The sequence below is a fragment of the Eptatretus burgeri genome, chromosome 17 (assembly GCF_056783735.1).
Source record: "Eptatretus burgeri isolate ZD-2024b chromosome 17, Ebu_testis_v1, whole genome shotgun sequence".
NCBI lineage: Eukaryota > Metazoa > Chordata > Myxini > Myxiniformes > Myxinidae > Eptatretus > Eptatretus burgeri.
Genome location: NC_140977.1, coordinates 17134483 through 17154955, shown reverse-complemented (window position 1 = coordinate 17154955; position 20473 = coordinate 17134483). Strand labels below are relative to the sequence as shown.

The 20473-nt window shown below is 44.5% G+C and overlaps 1 long non-coding RNA gene across 1 annotated transcript in view; it reads left to right on the top strand.

Annotated features, from left to right (window-relative positions):
• LOC147009421 (uncharacterized) overlaps positions 1–20473 on the top strand; it is a 32912-nt gene that overhangs the window by 4964 nt on the left and 7475 nt on the right. The window contains exon 2 of the long non-coding RNA XR_015052887.1: positions 7131–7196. This is a non-coding gene — a long non-coding RNA (uncharacterized LOC147009421). The remainder of the gene's footprint in view (positions 1–7130; positions 7197–20473) is intronic.

The following is a 20473-nucleotide window of genomic DNA, read 5'->3' as shown; positions in this document are numbered from 1 at the left end:
GTAATTCCAAAGTGTAATTCCAAAGGGTAATTCTAAAGTGCAATTCTAAAGTGTAATTCAGAGGGTAATTCTAAAGTGCAACTGTAAAGTGTAATTCTGAAGGGTAATTCTGAAGGGTAATTCAGAAGGGTAATTCCAAAGTGTAAATCTAAAGTGTAATTCTAAAAGGTAATACTAAAGTGTAATTCCAAAGTGTAATTCCAAAGGGTAATTCTAAAGTGTAATTCGAAAGGTTAGTTTAAAATTGTGATTCTAAATGGTAATTTGAAGGGAAATTCTGAAGGCAAATTGATCATGCAAAAGTTTTTGACGGGGAGGGGGGGGGGGTAATTCTGAAGATTAAAAAAAACATCAGGGAAATTCCACCATCACCCCCCCCCCCCCGTGAAATCGCACCACGTGTGTGCTTCTCACCCAAGAAGCAGTTTCGTCCACGACCCCATCCCGCCCCCCCTCAATCCGTCCTGCCGAGAAAAAAACTGCAAAACAGATTTTTTTTTTCGTTTTCATATTAACTGATGTGGTGCAGGCATGATGGGCTGAATGCACCCCTCCCCCGTGTCTAATTTCCTTGTGTACTGATGTGGACATAATTACTTGATGTATTTAGAGAAATCCTATATCCTTCCCTGTGTGGATTGTTCAAACACATTTTATGTTATATTCGAGCAAAACAGTGAGGGGTGGACATGAACCGTGTTAAGTCCCTGTATTGAGAGACTTGTGACACGATGTGTCCAGAAAAATCAAATTCTAGTTACGTGGACCAGGTACGCAATTTTGTTTCCATTCATCGTGAATCTGTCTGTTCCAGTCTGTGAGAAAATTATAATTATGACATGATTGCATGGTGTTTTGGTGGCAAAATATGATAAAAACATCAACATGGGAGAAAGACCTTTTCCTTGATGGCCAATACAATTTAAATTCTGTCACTGTTTCATTGTCATACTTTTTCTCCTTGTAATTATTCATTTTCTTCACTCACTCTGCATCTTCACTGTCTCCATTTTTCTATCTGTATTTCCATCACATTTGACTTTCATCTCTTCACATTTTAATTTCACTTGTTGCATTTCTCCTCCCAACTTCATTTCCTTTTCATTTTCTCTCCCAACCTGTAAATTAATTTTGTGGACATAGATTATGTTGCAGTAACAGAATAATGAACTAAAAAAATAATCTAATCGTCTTCTTTGATTCAGGGAAAGTTTGATCAAGCGCAAGAGCCACAGTGCTAATCACATGCATCTTGGCATGACAGATACGCTGCTGTGCACACCGCACCACATTAGGCAAGGTAAGATAGTCACACGAGTGTCATGCCAGTGCTTCACAGGCAGGATGATTCATGAATGTGCGTGCCGTCCGTCAGATGGATGTTAAGCCGGGTGTCCCTTCTGCTATCATTAGTTGGTGGATATGAAAGATCCCACGGTGTCCCTCACTCAGAGTAGTAGAGCTATCACCAGCACCCTGGCCGAACTACAAATTGCTGCCATGACACTGCTGGAAAGGCAATGGCAAACCACCCAGAATCACCCTTTTCAAGTAACCAAGGACCTGCCTTCAGCCAGAGCACAAATTAATCAACCAATCCCTATATGCACACAAAATAATTTAATTTGAAACTAATGACATAATGCAATTATCACAGAACATGGTTATCTGAGCTGATGGAGATGAACAGCACTCAAATGTTTTCACTGTGCATTGCAGAGGAATCCCTCAGCTGGTTAGGTAAATGCCCACTGGGCTGCAATCCCTTTCAGCTCTCTGCTCAGTCTACTCAAAATCCATTCTGATTCCTCCTGTGTTTTACGATTGCCTGATAGTAGTATCAACAGGGAGGCTTTAACGCAGTAATGTCTGCCATTTCTCAAAGTCGCAATATTAGCTTGCTTACGCTCACTCATATTTCTCCTTTTCAAACTGGTGCACATTACTTCATCAGAGCCCTCCCTTTTGACACTACTCCCCCTGCTGGGGGCTGGGCTTCGTCCTCTTTCATATGATAATTTCTTTAATCAAATTGAGTAGTCATATAGAGATACTATAAATATTTGTCTTATTTTCAGGAATAATTTAATTTAGTCATCAATTAAAAATAATGCAGTGGCCGCCCGTTAAAACCCCCAACCCCATGATTAATTAATACTTATACTTTAACCCCATGAGGTAATGTATTTATTCCATCACTCATGATATATCTTTGATCATCAAATGCTGTTGGAGCTTTCTCACAAACAGTCTCTGAGAATATTTAGTGTTTATAATTTCTAATAAGATTCATCTCTCGATAAACATTCTTTCTCTACCAAATACATTCAAGGTAATGTTGAAACTTCATGGTCTCTTTCAATACATTCTTCTTGAGACCTGTAAGTTTCTTTTGACATGTGAATTCATTTAACCCTCTCGTAAAGCATTTATAAGCATATGCTTTTGATCAAACACCTACAACTTGACTTAGTATCTTTTCATCTAATCTATCTATAATTCCAGCAATGTGTGTGTGTGTGTGTGTGTGTGTGTGTGTGTGTGTGTGTGTGTGTGTCTGTGTTTTTCTGTGTGTGACCGCTGTTTCTCGACAACCACTGGTCCGATCTAATTGAAACTTGCCAGGTATATTGCTGGGAACCTGAGTATGTGCCTCTTCAAGGTTTGATATTAATCGGCCAAGTGGTTCCCAAGTTATGGCCATTTATTTACCAAACCAATGACAGGACACGTTGCTGCGTAGGCGTGGCCGATGGTGAAAGAGCGCCGTTTCGTTAACAATGACATGACACGTTGCTTGGCATTTTGCACCCACAGTATCTATCTTCTGTCGATCTATAATTCCAGCAATCTCTGTTTGTTTGCCTTTCAAAAGGTTTGAAATTAATCGGACAAGTGGTTCCCAAGTTATGGCCAAGTTAGAGCGCGTTTCCCATTACGGATTACAATGTACGGACTTATGGATAGTGATGACTTACTGTATCTATCTATAATTTCTCGATTTCTCATGCGCATTTATCGATAAAAACAATGCCCCAATCCAGTCGTCGTTTACGAGAGCGAAGGAACGGACTGTGTGGTTGTTGTTTCTGGCACACGGATTGAAAGTTTTTTTTTCTTTCTCTGCGTTCCTCATTACGGGTTACAACGTACGGACTTCTGGATAGTGATGACTTACTGTATCTATCTATAATTTCTCGATTTCTCATGCGCATTTATAGATAAACACAATGCCCCAATCCAGTCGTCGTTTACGAGAGCAAAGGAACGAACTGTGTGGTTGTTGTTTCTGGCACGCGGTTTGAAAGTTTTTTTTTTAGCACGTACGGCCATGCACGCGAGAGCGAAGGAACGGCCTGTGTGGTTGTTATTTCTGGCACGCGGTTTGAAAGTTTTTTTGTTCGTTTTTTTTTGCACGTATGGCCACGCACGTATGGGCACGCACTAGTTCATCTTTAAATTTACCAATAACCTTTCTATTCTCATTCCAAAACAGCGGGTTATTAGGATCATAATTACTTGTATCATAAATATCTTCATCTTCTTTCATATCCTTATAAAAATAATCTGTATTTATGTCGAGTATGAAGCTATCCGTATCCATACATAGCAAAACAATATTCTCACCATATATTTTCTTTAGATTATTATAAAAGTAATCATATATTAAATACTTTGAAAGATCGAACACAGATGTTCCCACATAAATTGGTTTATCCATCTTTATACTCTCTTTATTCAAACCGGGCGTAGTGGCGTGCGCCTGTAATCTGGCTACTCGAAGCTTGGATGCCTGGGTTGGAGGATCGCTTGAGGATGGGAGCTCTGCGCTGGGCCGCGCTATGAGAGGGTGTAGGGCAGCCCGGAATCATGGCGAAACCCAATCCTTATCCCTGTGTCGTAAGAGGCGATCAGGGTTGCGTCAGGAAGGGCATCCGGCATAAAACCTATGCCAAATCAGTATACGGATCATAACGGACAATCCGCTGTGACGACCCCAAACGGGAGCAGCCAAAAGACGAACAACAACATACTCTCTTTATTCAAATGAACAGCACAAAAATAATCTGTAAATATTTCTTCTCTTTTAAAGCTTGATTTATTAATCAACTTCTCAGCCTGCTCCCAAGTTGTAGCACGTCTTACATTTTGTCTATTCCTTGTATTTTCCATTGTTTTACCAAACACAGAATTATTCATCACCTTGTAAAAGTCCTTCTCAAAATCATTATTAGTCTTTGTTCTCATCCTCATATTATAATCAATATATTTACCCAACCAATGACTTTGAGTAAACTTTAGTGCCCAAAGTACCTTTTATCTTGTGGTCCTGCTTCTATAAATTGCTTTAGATTTCTTTGATGTAAAACATACTTCTCTTTATCAAACAATGTTGTTGGTAATTTAGTTGTCGGAATATATTTTAAATCATTTGAAGAACTGAAGAAATGTTGTTGATCACCACTGAATATCTCTTGATTGGGGTTTTTTTTTTCAGCTCCAAAAGGAAGGTCTTTATGTTTGTTATGAAGTTTTTGAGGATAATTTAAATCTACTTCAAAATAATACCCATAATCCCGTTTATCTAAATCTTCTTGACTTGCGGAGATTATATCATTGAAGATAGATCTGAACTCGTATTCTTTCACCCATTTAAAATTACCATCGAGTTAAGATTCAGACAATGCCCAGCCATACAAGTTATTAGCATCAAAGTACATTAATTAAGATGTGGCCTTATCAGGTGAAAAGTCTGGAAGATATTTATTATTTGCCTCAGCATGTCTCTTTGAACACACTTGTGAAATTCCTCCTCTTTTAGCCTTCTCAATCATCAAGAGCATATAAACATCACTTAGAAGATAAAGGGGTTGTTTAGTCATTTTTAACATAGCGCTCCAGGCTCGTCCAGCAGATGTATAATAATGGGCAGGATGAAGTCCTTCGGAATCTTTATTATTACAATAAACTTCTCTAAATTTCTCAAACACATCAACGAGTAATAAAACATCAGTTATTAAATTTAGGTCATGATCTTCTTCTTCTTCTTTCGGCTGCTCCCGTTCAGGGTCGCCACAGCGGATCATCCGTATGATCCGCATAGTGATTTGGCACATGTTTTACGCTGGATGCCCTTCCTGACGCAACCCTGGTCGCCTCTTACGACACAGGGATATAGTACACCTATTTTAACCGGGGTATACACCGGCCCAGTTTTCTGGTACTCATTTCGCCGACCTCGGAAGGATGACAGGCTAAGTCAACCCCGTGGTGTATTAATTCAGTGGCTCAACGGGGCTTGAACTCAAGACCTTTTTGATCCCAAGCCGCTGCCCGAACCACTGCGCCAACTCCAGGCTATTATATTCACCCATATTCTTGATCTCAAACTCTCTCCAAACTTGTTTTGCTCTTTCATATTCTCCACCCGTAATATTGTTGTGGGGCCGAGTTTCGGTGGCGAGCACGACCGCTAGATGGAGCAGTAGAGTCGGCTCCACCAAACACCCGGAATTTATAGGTCGTCACCCCAGATAACTCCGGAGCCGACGGGTCCCTTATCGGACCGAAGATCGCCAATAGGTCGACCGCGTGGGATAGGGTCGATTGCCAATTTCAATATACCTAAATACCCACGTCGTCCAAACTACCAGGGAAATTCACCCACGGTGGAGCTCGAGTGGAACGAGCCGTGGATCGCGTGTTCGAACCGTGCGTAACCAGAGCGGATGGTTACCGAGGTCCGTCGGTCCAAATACACAATTTGCTGCTTCCAAATCTCCCAACACGCACCGTGCTAAACCAATGAAGTCAACACAGAAATAAACTGAAACATTTAACAGGGAATTTATTTATAATTGGGCGGGGGGGGGGGGAGGGAACACACAAAGAGCAAAGTTATGCAACTATAAGAAATGAAATGCAAATAATGTACAAGGCACTTAAACAATTGCTACTTATAGACTGGGCCCACACAGACACACACGCACACACCCAAAATAAATGATGGCCGCGCCCTTTATTCGGCCCTTCAGCTGGGGAGGGAAGTTGAGCCAAAGGGGAGAACCTGTCTCGCACCTCCCCACCTCGTGCGGTTTTCGATGATCCGGTTCGGCAGGACTCGAACCCGCAACACAAAGCAATGATGGATGCCAGCTGGCACGAAGATGGATCAGACAGAACGCCAGCAGGCCAGACGAGACGACCAGGCGACGAGGCTGTCAAGGCGACCATGCGACCAGGCGACGCGACCTTGACTTCCACACAGAATGCCCTGAACACTTATTCACCCCTTCTCAAGAGGGGAGGAGCCACCTCCTCGGACCCGCTCTCGCTCACTGGACGATTTTGGTGCGCAATTGCGCTCGTCGCCCCCGTGATTGGCCGAAAGGGGCGCCAAGTCCGCTGATTGGACCCGGGGGGGGGGGTGGCGGTCGTCACGGCGGACCGCCCCTCAAACAGGGAGAGTAACATTGTCCTGCATTGTGGCGCTCATTGGCCGACTGACGGCAACCTTGCTCGCATTCCTCTGATTGGTCGAGAGCTGCCGCAAGGTCCCTCCTTGAACTCCACCCACCACGGACGCTATGACGTCGGGTTGAGGAAGCGAGATGAAGGCGTGTTGTTGTTATTATAAGTGTAAAAATCCTATCTATAAAATAACTTCACAGTGCACGTACACTTAATTCCCATTAGACATAGGGGAAAGGGAGCTATCTATCCACATTTACTTCTCGAAATAACTGAGCTATGGGGACCTGAATGTTGAGTGCGCATGGCTTCCAGATTCGCAACAATATGACATCTTCCGAACTTGTTATAAAAACGTTTTTGAGGAGGAAGTCTTGTTTCTTTAAATCTTTCAAAGGAATCCATATAATCATGTGGGTAAATGTCCTTTTTAGTAAGAAGAGAAATGTCTTTACCCAAGTCGGTTTCAGTCCGAAATTGACGAGAAAGTATTGGAAAAGAGGAGATGCTTGAAACCAAAGAACTTCGAGGGCTTGTCATAAATTTATAAGTGTCAAGAAATCTAATATTTGTATTTAAACCCATTTCATGAGTATAAATCTGTTTTGTAAATGAGATGTAATTTTGATCTGGATGAGGAATTGCTGTTATCTTTGCAGGAGTCTTACTTCGTTCTTCTATAAAGAGATGCGTATCATAATGACAAGTCTTCTGAAGAAATACAGGTAAGAATGTTGGGATTCTATAATTAAGATTACAATTATTATGAGCTGCTCTTCAATATTTCCCCGTGATATGGCAATGATCTCTAACCCTTTTATCAGTTTTTACCAAAGCCTCAGAGCACATATTACAAATCCTTGCTTCTTCAATTTTTTTTTATCTTTATTTGAAGATACGTCAAGGGGTTTATTTGTTCTTGACATAATTTCAGTTAGCTTAATACAATCATCCTCAATCCTTTTAACAAACTCATCAGCAGCATCAGGTCCTCCATACAACTCCAACTTATCATATTTACTTCCGACAGATGATTTAATGTAATAACAAAACCCACAAGGGATATGCTTTTGATATTTTTTAATTTCATCAGTCTTTTCCAAGATGCTCTCAAAATCAGCATCTATCTACAATTCCAGCAATGTGTGTGTGTGTGTGTGTGTGTGTGTGTGTGTGTGTGTGTGTGTGTGTGTGTGTGTGTGTGTGTGTGTGTGTGTGTGTGTGTCTGTGACCGCTGTTTCTCAACAACCACTGGTCCGATATAATTGAAACTTGCGAGGTATATTTCTGGGGACCTGAATATGTGCCTTTTCAAAGTTTGATATTAATCGGACAAGTGGTTCCCAAGTTATGGCCATTTATTTACCAAACCAATGACAGGACACGTTGCTGCGAAGGCGTGGCCGATGGGGAAAGGGTGCCATTTAGTTACCAATGACAGGACACATTGCTGCGTAGGCATGGCCGTTGGAGATGAGATCCTCAGCCGTGTTCCCCATTACGGGTTACAACATACGGACTTTCGGATAGTGATGACTTACTGTATTCTTATAATTTATCAATTTCTTATGCGCAGTTATAGGTAAACACAATGCCCCAATCCAGTCATCATTTACGAGAGCGAAGGAATGGCCTGTGTGGTGGTTTGAAAAATTTTTTTTTTTTGCACGTACGGCCACGCACGTACGGCCACGCACGTACGGCCACGCACATACGGGCATGCGAGAGCGAAGGAATGGCCTGTGTGGTTGTTGTTTCTGGCACGCGGTTTGAAAGTTTTTTTTGCATGCACGGTAACGCACGTACGGGCACGCACATACGGGCACGCGAGAGCGAAGGAACGGCCTGTGTGGTTGTTGTTTTTGGCACGCAGTTTGAAAGTTGTTTTTTTTGCACGTACGGGCACGCACGTATGGGCACGCACTAGTATATTACAAATGGGTGTTTCATACATTTATTTGTTTCATTAAATACAACTTTTTCTCCTGGTCCTGGCATCTCAACAACTGCTGCTTTATGATTCCAACAATACTTTAAATGTTTATCAAGTCTTTGTTGAGATCGAAAGATATTTCGACATCTCTTTCAAGGATATGATTTATGCTTTGATTTATAAATCTGACTACTTACTAATCCAGAAAAGTTTTTGATATAAGCATAATGAGTGGTTTCTTTCTTCGTGAAATAAAGGAGATCTACATGCCGGTCATTTGACCAATTATCATTGGATATAGTACAACTAACTCTTAGAATTTGGACTTTGTTTTCATCAGTTAAACCAAAAACATTTATTGATAGGTTATTCATATTCTCAAACTTTGTTATATCTTTTTAGGTCATGGGTTCTCCTCTGGATATGTTTAGATCCCCAGCTTCTAATTTATTCTCATATTTCATACACTTTGAAACTCTTTCACAGTCCCTTTCCTGTGGATAAAGATGTGCTAAGGTACTCCAGAGAAAGCATTTATTGTCAGTATTTTTAATATTTTATTATGGCCTTTTTATTATTCACATCCTTAGGTAAATAAATATTAGAAGAAGCCTTCAGCGGAGTGGATAAGCCTGGTGTTGGCTTTGTGGTTTGGGTAGCGGCTTGGGATCCTCGGGTCCTGAGTTCAAGCCCCGTTGGCCGCTGAATTAAAATACACCAGGAGGTTGACTCAGCCTGTCATCCTTCCGAGGTCGGCAAAATGAGCACCAATGTACTGGTAAGGGGGACACTGCATCAGTGGCATAGCCGCGTCCCAACGAATGATGCAACCAGCAGCCACAGGCTGTAGAGAGAGAGAGAAAGAGAAAGAGAGAAAGAGAAAGAGAAAGAGAAAGAGAAAGAGAAAGAGAGAAAGAGAAAGAGAAAGAGAAAGAGAAAGAGAAAGAGAAAGAGAAAGAGAAAGAGAAAGAGAAAGAGAAAGAGAAAGAGAAAGAGAAAGAGAAAGAGAAAGAGAAAGAGAAAGAGAAAGAGAGAAAGAGAAAGAGAAAGAGAAAGAGAAAGAGAAAGAGAAAGAGAAAGAGAAAGAGAAAGAGAAAGAGAGAAAGAGAAAGAGAAGAGAAAGAGAAAGAGAAAGAGAAAGAGAAAGAGAAAGAGAAAGAGAAAGAGAAAGAGAAAGAGAAAGAGAAAGAGAAAGAGAAAGAGAAAGAGAAAGAGAAAGAGAAAGAGAAAGAGAAAGAGAAAGAGAAAGAGAAAGAGAAAGAGAAAGAGAAAGAGAAAGAGAAAGAGAAAGAGAAAGAGAAAGAGAAAGAGAAAGAGAAAGAGAGAGAGAGAGAGAGAGAGAGAGAGAGAGAGAGAGAGAGAGAGAGAGAGAGAGAGAGAGAGAGAGAGAGAGAGAGAGAGAGAGAGAGAGAGAGAGAGAGAGAGAGAGAGAGAGAGAGAGAGAGAGAGATTTCAGAATATTAATATTAAACATTCCCAATGTTGATCCCACGACCTTGTTGTTATTCTTCTCATTCAAATCTAATTCGCTCTTCAAAGATAGGAGATTTAAGGAAGCTATCATTTGATGTAATAAGGTGTGGTGGTGTAATCTTTGATGTAATCGTTCTCATTACAATTACATTTGATGTACTCATTCTCACATATTTTTCTTCAATAACTATCTTCTCTTGAGAAGGTAAAGGAGGCTCCAAGATATATTTTGAATGAGTTATGTTTTTTAAACACTCTATGAACAACCTTGACAATGGAATCCTTTGAGATATGAATCGCTTCCCAAATGGATCTTACATGAATATTAAATCTTATAAGTTTTACCTCCATTCGATCTTTAAAACATCTTTTGAAGAGTTATTTCAAATGGTTTTGTCTCAATGACATCTCCCTCTAATCCAATTTTCTTCTTATTTCTCTTCAAGTTTCTCTCAATGTTGTTTACGTGTTTTTGTGATTGAAGGTGCTTTTTATAACTCTCTTTTAAGACATCCTTAGAACAGACATCACAATGTTTTGTTTTTCGTTCAAATGGAGATATTTGTCTGAAAAGATTGAATGTGTCAATGTGTTTTTTATAACATTTATATTCATGATGACAAATGTCGCAGAAAGTTGTATTCACCATATTTATATGGAAAAACTTTACTCAAAATAAAATTCTCTTGATGAAAATCTCACAGTAATTCATAAATGCTTTTCGTTTAAACGAAAATTTTCTTGATGAAAAAATCCGTTTAATTTATACGTTAATCTGTGCTTCAAACCACTTTAACCACCAACTTTTTTCACTTATTAAATACAATGTATCAAGACACAAAAGACAAGTTTCACTCAATCTCTACATTTGTAAAAGATACTGAGAAATATGTCGAGGATGTAAAATTGAATAAAGATAAATACAACTATTAGATAAAAACAATTATGGTTAATAATATGAGTTCTTCAATTTCCTTCAGTGGAAGGTATTTTAGTATATCTGGAAGAACATCAATTAAAGGAGCTCCATGAAAAGTTTCTCCGCTCCTTCTGGCAATATATTCAAAACTAGAAAATGCAATGAAACAAGAAAAAGTATCAAAAAAGAAAAACCTTATGGATGAAGCTTCAGAAAGAAAAGATAAGACTGTCAGCAATATGCAAGGAGAAATTTGATTGTTTTTCAACAACCCTAAAGATGTAAATCTTGATGAAATAAAGGATGTTAATATATCAGGTGAAATGTCATTTCGTTCAGTAGTAGTTCAGGACTATTTGAAAATTACCTTTAAGGAAAAAAACTGAAGTTGTTGTATCTGTTAACGAAAAAAAGTGTGCAGATACAGATGGTAATATTTTCTGTACTAATGAAATGAGTCATTATTCAAGTGAAGATTTTGAAAATTTTGAGTGATGAGAGTATCTGTTGGAAAAGAAGACAGTTATGACATTGAGAGTTTGTGTTCAAACGATAGTTGTGAAAGTAGTTTTATAGATGATTGTAAAAGCACCAATGAAAGTACCAAAGATGATACCGAAGATAGATTTAAATATTGTTGCGGTTCTTGGAACCACATGCACACAAGAGATAGGTGTCCCAAGACAGTTATTCCATTATTGTACATGTAGATAGTCCCCTTCCTTTGGTTTAGCGGGACACTAAGGGAGTGCGTTGTGATTATCTAATAGTTAGGGTTGCTTAAATCATTTGTCTTCTTCATTCATCCCCTCTTCTTCTTTTCTGATTATTCTTGAGGTAAATCAGCCAATTGCACCTTGGAGGTCAGCGCGTGCGGCGCCACGGTGGGGAAACTGCAGCACGTGCGGCGCCGCGGTGGAGTAAATGCAGCGAGTCATATGGTGTGCTCGTTGGTGCTGGACTGTCAACTCGAGCTTCCGATGGTCTGGGGAGAATTGCCGATTGCATTAGAAAGGCATGCAAATAAATACCTCTTAAGAGGCTGCACGAATGGTGTTTTTCATGGCACGGGAAACAAGGCCAGCACGACGCCCACGCTGCATGAACCACGTACGGAGGCCAATAAAGCTGACTCCATGTCATGTTGGGCAGGATACGAGTGTGCGGGTGAAAGCGGCTTGTTCTTTGTTTAACCTCAACACCCGACATATACAGTATTGGTGTTCACCCAGCGCACACGCTGGCGGAGTCGTGTGAGCGCGAGCGCTGGCCACGTGCGTAATGACGGAACCACGTGCACTGTATGGAATGTGCTCGAAAGCAGACACGTACGCCGCTTGTGAAACGTGCATAGATTTATCCATGGCGATATACCTTGGGTCATCACTGGCAGCGGTGGATTCTCCACGGAGGGTGAACGTCTTCTCGTCTCTCTCGCCAGCGAGGCTGCGATCGGGCCAGGGAATGTACAGTGCGGGCCACGTTGGCACGTGCAGAACGAGCGCGTTGATCGGCGCTGGTCGGACGCCCGAGCGAATGTGCAGGACCCTCGACCGCTCGCCCGGGGATTTTTGCAGGTTGACTCGCATGCCAATTTCGGTGTGGGCGACTCATGTCATCTCATGGGTTCGGAGTGCAATATTGCCATTGTTTGGGGTGGCCTTGCCGGAAACAAAGTGAGGCGGTTTCCAGCCCAAGCTGGCAGGCAACGTGAGGGGTCGGGGCCAATCAGAGCGCCCGATTCGGGTGATGATGTTTGGATTCGGCATGGCCCTCCCCCCGAGCTGCAGGCCCTATAAAGGTCGGGGCAGTCCCTCTTGCCGAGACGGTCTGGTTTCCTGCTTCTCGTCTCCGCCCACATCACGTTGACCCCACCTACTTACTTGATCCCGTCCACTGCTCCACCCTCGCCCTCTGGACTCCACCTCTTCTCCACTCAAGCTCCTCCTTCACGAGCAAAGTCTCCACACATGCGGCTTGGGCGAGAGACACCATGCCCACTGTCGGGTACCGCACCCCAGAGCATTCCCCCCACCGAAACATATTGGTGGCATGTCGTGCCATTGGGTGCACAGGTACCAAGATCATAGCCTCAACTCCCCCCCCGCCCCCCCTCCCCGGTTGGAAAACTCCCTCTCCATCGCGTTCTGTGTCTGTGTGTGAGTGTGTGCTGGCGCCTGCCTGCTTAAGTAAGTCTGTAGAAGATTGTTATTATTGTTATTATTTTCGCGTCAAGTCTGCTCTGTGTCCCCTTTTGTAAGTTGCCTGTTTATTTGCTGCACCACACCTCTCTCCCCTATCTCTGCACAACACACCCCAATAAATCTTTACCGTACCACATATCTTTCCTCACCTGCTTGTAAATAAATAATTATTATTCGGAATGTTCCCAGCTCGTCTTTGTCTTTCTTCCATTGATCCAGCATGGTCCGAATCCTAGCTTAGCCGGGACTTTATTTCCAACGATCCGTTCCTTTGAGCCGGTACGTCCTTGGCAGTGTCGCTCGGCTGCATCCGAACTGGTAAAGTGATTCGGTCCGGTAGAGTGATCCGGTTCTGACAAGGCGCACTGAGGGCGTGTTTCCCCGGCAATTAAACCACGTGATTAATTAGGTAACCCGATTAACCCATCGACGTTACGCGGTTGAGTTATTGGCGTCCACGGTTGGTTAAACGACCCGTCGCGTCACAGAATTATCCGTGGGTGACGGCCTACAATTCCCGGGAGTCTTGTGGGAATCGACATAGCTTCCCCCACCTCGTGGTCTTCTCATTCGACCCCCCGGCCCACAACAGTTTGGTGTCAGGAGTGGGATCGACCCATAAAATATTTGCGGTATTCGAACCCGTAACAGTTTGGTATCTGGAACGGGATTCGAGCCAAGGGTGTGCTGAGCAACCCCCCCTTCCCCCCTGAAATTAAGAGCAGGATTCAAATTTTATTGAATTATCAGTACGGACCATGGTGGACCAAAACAAGCTGGTTCAGGTGGGTTTTGAGAGTACAATATTGGAGGACTCCATGGCTCAGAACAACAGTTTTGAGGGAGATCATTCCCTGCAGCCATACCCAGGGGTAAAGGGGGCAACCACATCTATAACAATGCTTGAGGACCCCCAGCATCAAATTTCCCTCATGGAGGACCTAGCGATCCCTCTCGCATCCACAGCCGATCATAGCAGATCGGCTATGCCAAAGCCATTGGACACGGATCAGTTTATGGAGGTAATGAGACAAATGATGGAACGCATGGAACTGGTAGGAAACCAACAGAGGGGTGATATGGAAAAAATGGATTGGAATATGCAAACACTGAGAGGTGATATGATGCAAACACTGAAGGCGGAGCTGGCAGAGGTAAAGGGCGAAATGAAAAACATGGACCGGAATTTTACCAATGAGATCAGTACTGTACGTGAAGAAATGACTGAGTTGAGGGGGAGTGTGGAAGGTGTTTGGGCCACAATGAAGATGGGTAAGGAAGAAGTGACGGATAAAATAATGGTGGTTGGACAAGAAGTGGATAAACTCGGACAGGGGATGATGGAAATAAAGAAAGGACAAGGGCAATTAAAAGTGGATTTAAGATTGGGAAAAACACAAACGCGATACAAAATTTAAAACAAGGCAAGCAGGAAACAAAGGGGAATTGGGGGCCGTAAAGGAAGTGTAAAATGAGACACGAAGAAATGACGAAAATGGTTAAAGAGATGGGACGGAAGGTTGAGACGAAGAACCAGGAAATGGGGAAGCGATTAAAGAAACACGAGGATGAGACAAAGGAGTGTTTTAGCATAGCAAATGGGGAATTAACAGAGACACAAAGGGAGATAGAACGGGTAAAGGATGAATTACATAAAGTAAAAGAGGAGCATACACAGATAGAGGGGAAGGTAAGGGACATTAAGGTGGAGCTTGTGGAGTGTCTTGAGACCCGATATAAGGGGCAGGATGGCCTCCTTCAGGAACAGAGGGAGAGAATACGCTCCCTCGAAGCAGACCGTGACCAGGTGCGTCCAGTGAAGGTAAGGCTGTGTGAGGTGAAGCAGGAGCATGATGCGAAAGGGTACATGCCAATGTGGGGGGGGGGGCAGAGGTTCCGGAGTCTCTTAGGCAAACACAAGCCCCCAATGTGATTGTGCCGGAGTATGTGCAGAGTGCAAATGACATGGCATGGATGAGTGCACGTGAGAGAATGGGCATGGACCGACCCAGATGGGAGTCGCGGGTCATGTAATGGACGGGAGTGGTGAGCCTTCTGAGTGGGATAAAGTTATTTCAGAAACCGTGCCGGCTCCGCGGAACTCTGTGTGCGAGATCCGGTCCGTGTTTTGCAAACCTCCCAAGCACGGATGATTGCATGATGGGGAGCCGGCGTTGAAATGATCCGCGCCTGGGACAATACCAGAGCACGGACGGCTAAAATGGAGGCAAACAAATGAATTGAATGAATTAAGATGAGCATATCCCCGTGTGAGCACGTGTAAGGGCCCGACATGCTGCGCACCGCAAGTGGTGTTCGCGGGGCGCGCGGAACAAGTGCTGATGGTGACACCGCCAGGCCCATGTGTGTGGTGAACCTCGCGGAGTGGGCCGTGTGCGAGCGACATCAGCAGGGATCTCACAGCATGAAGGCCAGGTGTGTAATGCATGGTGGTTCACACGGGGGATAGCCCGAAAGCGAGCATTAAATGTAATTAATGGGACGATGTTACGCTCTCATGTATCGGCCAAACGGAGGGGACGAGCGTGCTGTAGACCACCGCCCTGGAGGCGAAAGGCTCACTGAGCCTTGCCACGAGTAGACGATGTCCGGCCAGGATGTAGCGAACATCCTCGCCCGGGGTAAAGGAGCATTAGTTTGGGGAAGGGTTTAGCGTGAGATAGGCCGGTCTCATGGGGGCATGAGCAGTCCTCCATGGGGCCCGGTACTATCAGTTAGTGGAAAGTTAGGATAGAATTAGAAATGGATTGGAGACATGGAACATGTAGTGGGGACGTATATTAACTACGAAGAGTTAAATGGAACGTGCATTTGAATAAGGGATTACGGGGAGCACGAGTTAGTTAGGGGGACGTAGTTATTAGAGTGTTGGAGTGAATTGAAAAAAATATATGATGAGTGAATGTGGGTCAGCAGGCCTGAGTGTGAATGGAGTGAATGTGGAATGCATAGTGCGATCGAATGATTGGGGGTGGGGGGGGGAGTGAATCCCACTCAAGGGAACCCGGGGTTAGTGTAATGTTAGTTAGTGGGTTCGTTAAATTAACCAGAAGGATATCGTTTGGTTGTTGGTGTTGAACAAAGGCATGAAACTTTTTGTAGGGTGCAGGAGACTATTGACCAGCTGGGAGGATGGCTGGTGAAATATGAGTAATGAGTAGAGGGCACCCCATGCACCGAAGTAGTCGGCCAGAGTAGCCCATGGGTCCAAGGGACCGAGTTCGTGTAATGGGCACGGGTACCCAGGGGAAAGGGACCTGGAGCGCCAAAATGCCACGTGGGCATCGACGGGGAAAATGCCAGGAAGGGCATTCCCCATGTTCATAGGCTCGGAGAGAGCCTCAGCGACCCGGGGGTGCCGAAGATCGAGTTCGGCAGGTGGGTAGACCTGCCAGTGGAGCCACGCTGCCCAGCCATGAAATTGTGCAAGAGCACGGGAGAAAATTTGCGGCCAGGCCCAAATTAATAACGAACACCAACACAGGTGATGGGAATCGTGGTTGCTGGAACCAATAGTTTAAAGAGACAGGTGTGTTCAAAAGCACTGGGGATAGATTAAAGTTAAATAAATGGTAGGATAGATAGGAAACCTGTACCCCTTCGCACCATCCATCCCTTCACTGTTCGTCGGCCGCTGGACTCATCTTGAAAATGCTGAAACCTGTGGGAGCTATTCTGAGGCTACATTGGGCCTCAAGACAGATTCACTTGTCTCTTCCTCAATCCTTTCAAAAGGGATATTAGGGATTGGGAATATAGTTAGAACAGGTTATCCAAATAAAGACAATAAGGGGGTGAGGGACACACACAATTATAAAATAAAAAATAAAAATGTCTAAATTTAGTTTTTTTGTTTTTGTGACACCTGAATGGGGGTGGGTATGGACAAGGCCAGGCATAGGCAATAGGTTGGGGGGAGACTGTAGGGTAGGACTGAGCCCGTCTTCGGACCGGTCAGCACCACCCCACTCCCTCAACCTCACGAGACCACACCGAGGCCGGCCAGCTTTATGTGCCAACCTGTTGCATTGTCGCACCTTACCTGGTCTGCATTTGCCATGCCTTTCTCTGCCTTTGCCTTGACTCCATTTGCCATACCAGCCCATGCTTTTATTTGCCTTGCCATATCACTCAACCTTACCATGTGTGCCAGGACCATCTGTGTGGGAGTATTTGCAAGGACTGCCCTGCAGGCAGCCGCGTTACCGGGGACTGCATTTGTGCAGCCCGGACATCTATCTCCTTGTTGTATAAAGGCCAGTTCAAATGGACTGTGAGATGGCGTGTGGCCTGCCATGTTAGGGTAAGTTGCCTCCAGCAGCCAGGAAAAGGAAAAAAACCAATAACAACAAACAAAGGATCATTGATGGCCCTGAAGACGCCTGATCATTGATTGTATGCTGCTGCACTCATCCCCAAATGTTGCCTTTATTGTTCTCTCCTCAAGTCACAGGTCCTGGGCTATGGGTAATGTAAATATTAGAAATATATATAATTCTAACCCACCTGTTTGTTTGTTTAGTTCAAATTTCCGGAAATGTAGATAAGTCGTCCGTATGAGTCTGTTAGTTTAGTTACGCAACACACTAGGTTATTTATTTTTGGGACATGTATTTGAAATGTTGCACTCAGGAATCCGTAGATAAGATGTACTAGGGGAACCGACACCTGCATGCCACATGAATGTTAACGACTCGGGTCGAGTCTAGCAAAAGGGAAGGAGGGTAGTATTGCGGTTCTCGGAACCGAATGCATACAACAGATAGGTGTCCCAAGACAGTTATTCCATAATTGTACGTGTAGATAGTCCCCTTCCTTTTGTTTAGCGGGACACTAAGGGAGTGCATTGCGATTACCTAATAGTTAGGGTTGCTTAAATCATTTTTCTTCTTCATTCATCCCCACACTTCTTTTCTGATTATTCCTGAGGTAAATCAGCCAAGTGCGCCTTGGAGGCAGCGCGTGCGGCGCCGCAGTGGGGTAACTGCATACGGTGTGCCAGTTGGTGCTGGACTGTCGACTCGAGCTTCCGATGGTCTTGGGAGAATTGCCGATTGCATGAGAAAGACATGCAAATAAATACCTCTGAAGAGGCTGCACGAATGGTGTTTTTCACGGCACAGGAAACATAGCCAGCACGACGCCCACGCTGCATGAACCACGTACGGAGGCCAATAAAGCTGACTCCATGTCATGTTGGGCAGGATACGAGTGTGCGGGTGAAAGCGGCTTGTTCTTTGTTTAACCTCAACACCCGACATATACAGTATTGGTGTTCACCCAGCGCACCCGCTGGCGGAGTCGTGTGAGCGCGAGCGCTGGCCACGTGCGTAATGACGGAACCACGTGCACTGTATGGAATGTGCTCGAAAGCAGACACGTACGCCATTCGTGAAACTTGCATGGATTTATCCATGGCGATGTACCTTCGGTCCTCGCTGGCAGTGGTGGATTCTCCACGGATGGTGCACGTCTTCTCGTCTCTGCAGCCAGCGAGGCTGCGATCGAGCCAGGGAATGTACAGTGCGGGCCACAATGGCGCGTGCGGCATGAGCGCGTTGATCGGCGCTGGTCGGACGCCCGAGCGGGCGTGCAGGACCCTCGACCGCTCGCCCGGGGATTTTTGCAGGTTGATTCACGTGCCAATTTTGGTGTGGGCGATTCATGTCATCTCGTGGGTTCGGAGCGCAATATTGCCGCTGTTTGGGGTGGCCTTGCCGGAAGCGATGTGAGGCGATTTCCGGCCCAAGCTGGCAGGCCACGTGAGGGGTCGGGGCCAATCGGAGTGCCTGATTCGGGTGATGACGTTTGGATTCGGCATGGCCCCTCCCCCCGAGCCTGCGGGCCCTACAAAGGTCGGGGCAGTCCCTCTTGCCGAGACGGTCTGAGGTTTCCTGCTTCTCGTCTCCGCCCACACCACGTCGACCCCACCCGCCCACCTGATCCCACCCACTGCTCCACCGTCCTCTGGACTTTTCCTCTTCTCCACTCAAGCTCCTCCTTCACGAGCAAAGTCTCCACACATGCGGCTTGGGCGAGAGACACCACGCCCACTGTCGGGTACTGCACCCCGGAGCATCCCCCCCCCCCAAAAAAACGTATTGGTGGCACGTCAGGTTCTGTGTCTGTGTGTGAGCGTGTGTGTGTGTGTGTGCTGGCGCTTGTCTGCCTAAGTAAGTCTGTAGAAGATTATTGGATCGCTGAAATCGGTTAACCTTATTGTCAGTAATTCTGTCTGTTTGTTTGGATGTTTGTTTGGATGTTTGTTCATTTGTCATCAGCATAATTGGTAGTAAACGTGGGCGGATTTTGACCAAACTCGGGTGGTAGGTACATCTTATGACCCCGTGCTTTGGAAATTGTGATGGTTGCTAGGGACGCTTTGGTTCCCAAGCAACAACCGAAAAACCTTCAAAATCAGGACCGTTAACGCGAAATCAATTCCAAACGCCATTATCCAACGTAGGGTTATGAAATTTGGCACGAATGATCTACAGGTGATGCTCTATCAAATATATTCCGGTTTTGTGATAAATGGAATACTTTACCCGCAGCGCCCCCTACAATTATGGTATGCGCGGAAATTGAAGGTCCCCTAGCGACCAGGTGAGTGCATCGATACGAATGAAACTTTCCAGATTCATGGTACTCAATGAGTACTACAACTTTGCCTCAGGACATATTGACCGATTTGGCTTAGGTCAGGGGTCAAAGGTCAATTAGTGCAAAAATCGAAAAAATGCGAAAGCTGGAGGTGCCTTCGCGCCAAATGTTACTCTTCCTTGGGTTATGGTCGGATGGTCATGAAAATTCACACTCATCGTCTGGAATACATTGTGCACAAACAATCGAGCCGGATTTTCGATTTAGATCTTTGTTCACCCACAGCACCCCCTCGAACTTTGGGGATTTCCGATTTCAAACCACATTTTCGGTACTTTTCATTCAAATGGATACCGAGCAGTTATCAGTAGATGGAACTGGATGAGATTTGAAATGCATAATCATAAGGTGATTCCCTATCCACTATATGACATCCATTTTGCTCTATATCTTATAGTTTCCTTGCTCGGCGACCCATCGCCGCCTTCCGGCTTGTCATTGTTATTGTTTTCGCGTCGAGTCTGCTCTGTCTCCCCTTTTGTAAGTTGCCTGTTCAATTGCTGCACCACACCTCTCTCCCCTTTCTCTGCACAACACACCCCAATAAATCTTTATCGTACCACATATCTTTCCTCGCCTGCTTGTAATTAAATAATAATTATTAGGAATGTTCCCAGCTCATCTTTGTTTTTTCTTCCATTGAGCTAGTATGGTGTGAATCCGAGCTTTGCCGGGACTTTATTCCCAACGATCCGTTCCTTTCAGCTGGAACAACCTTGGCAGTGTCGCTCGGCTGCATCTGAACCGGTAAAGTGATCCAGTAGGGTGATCTGGTTCAGACAAGGCGTA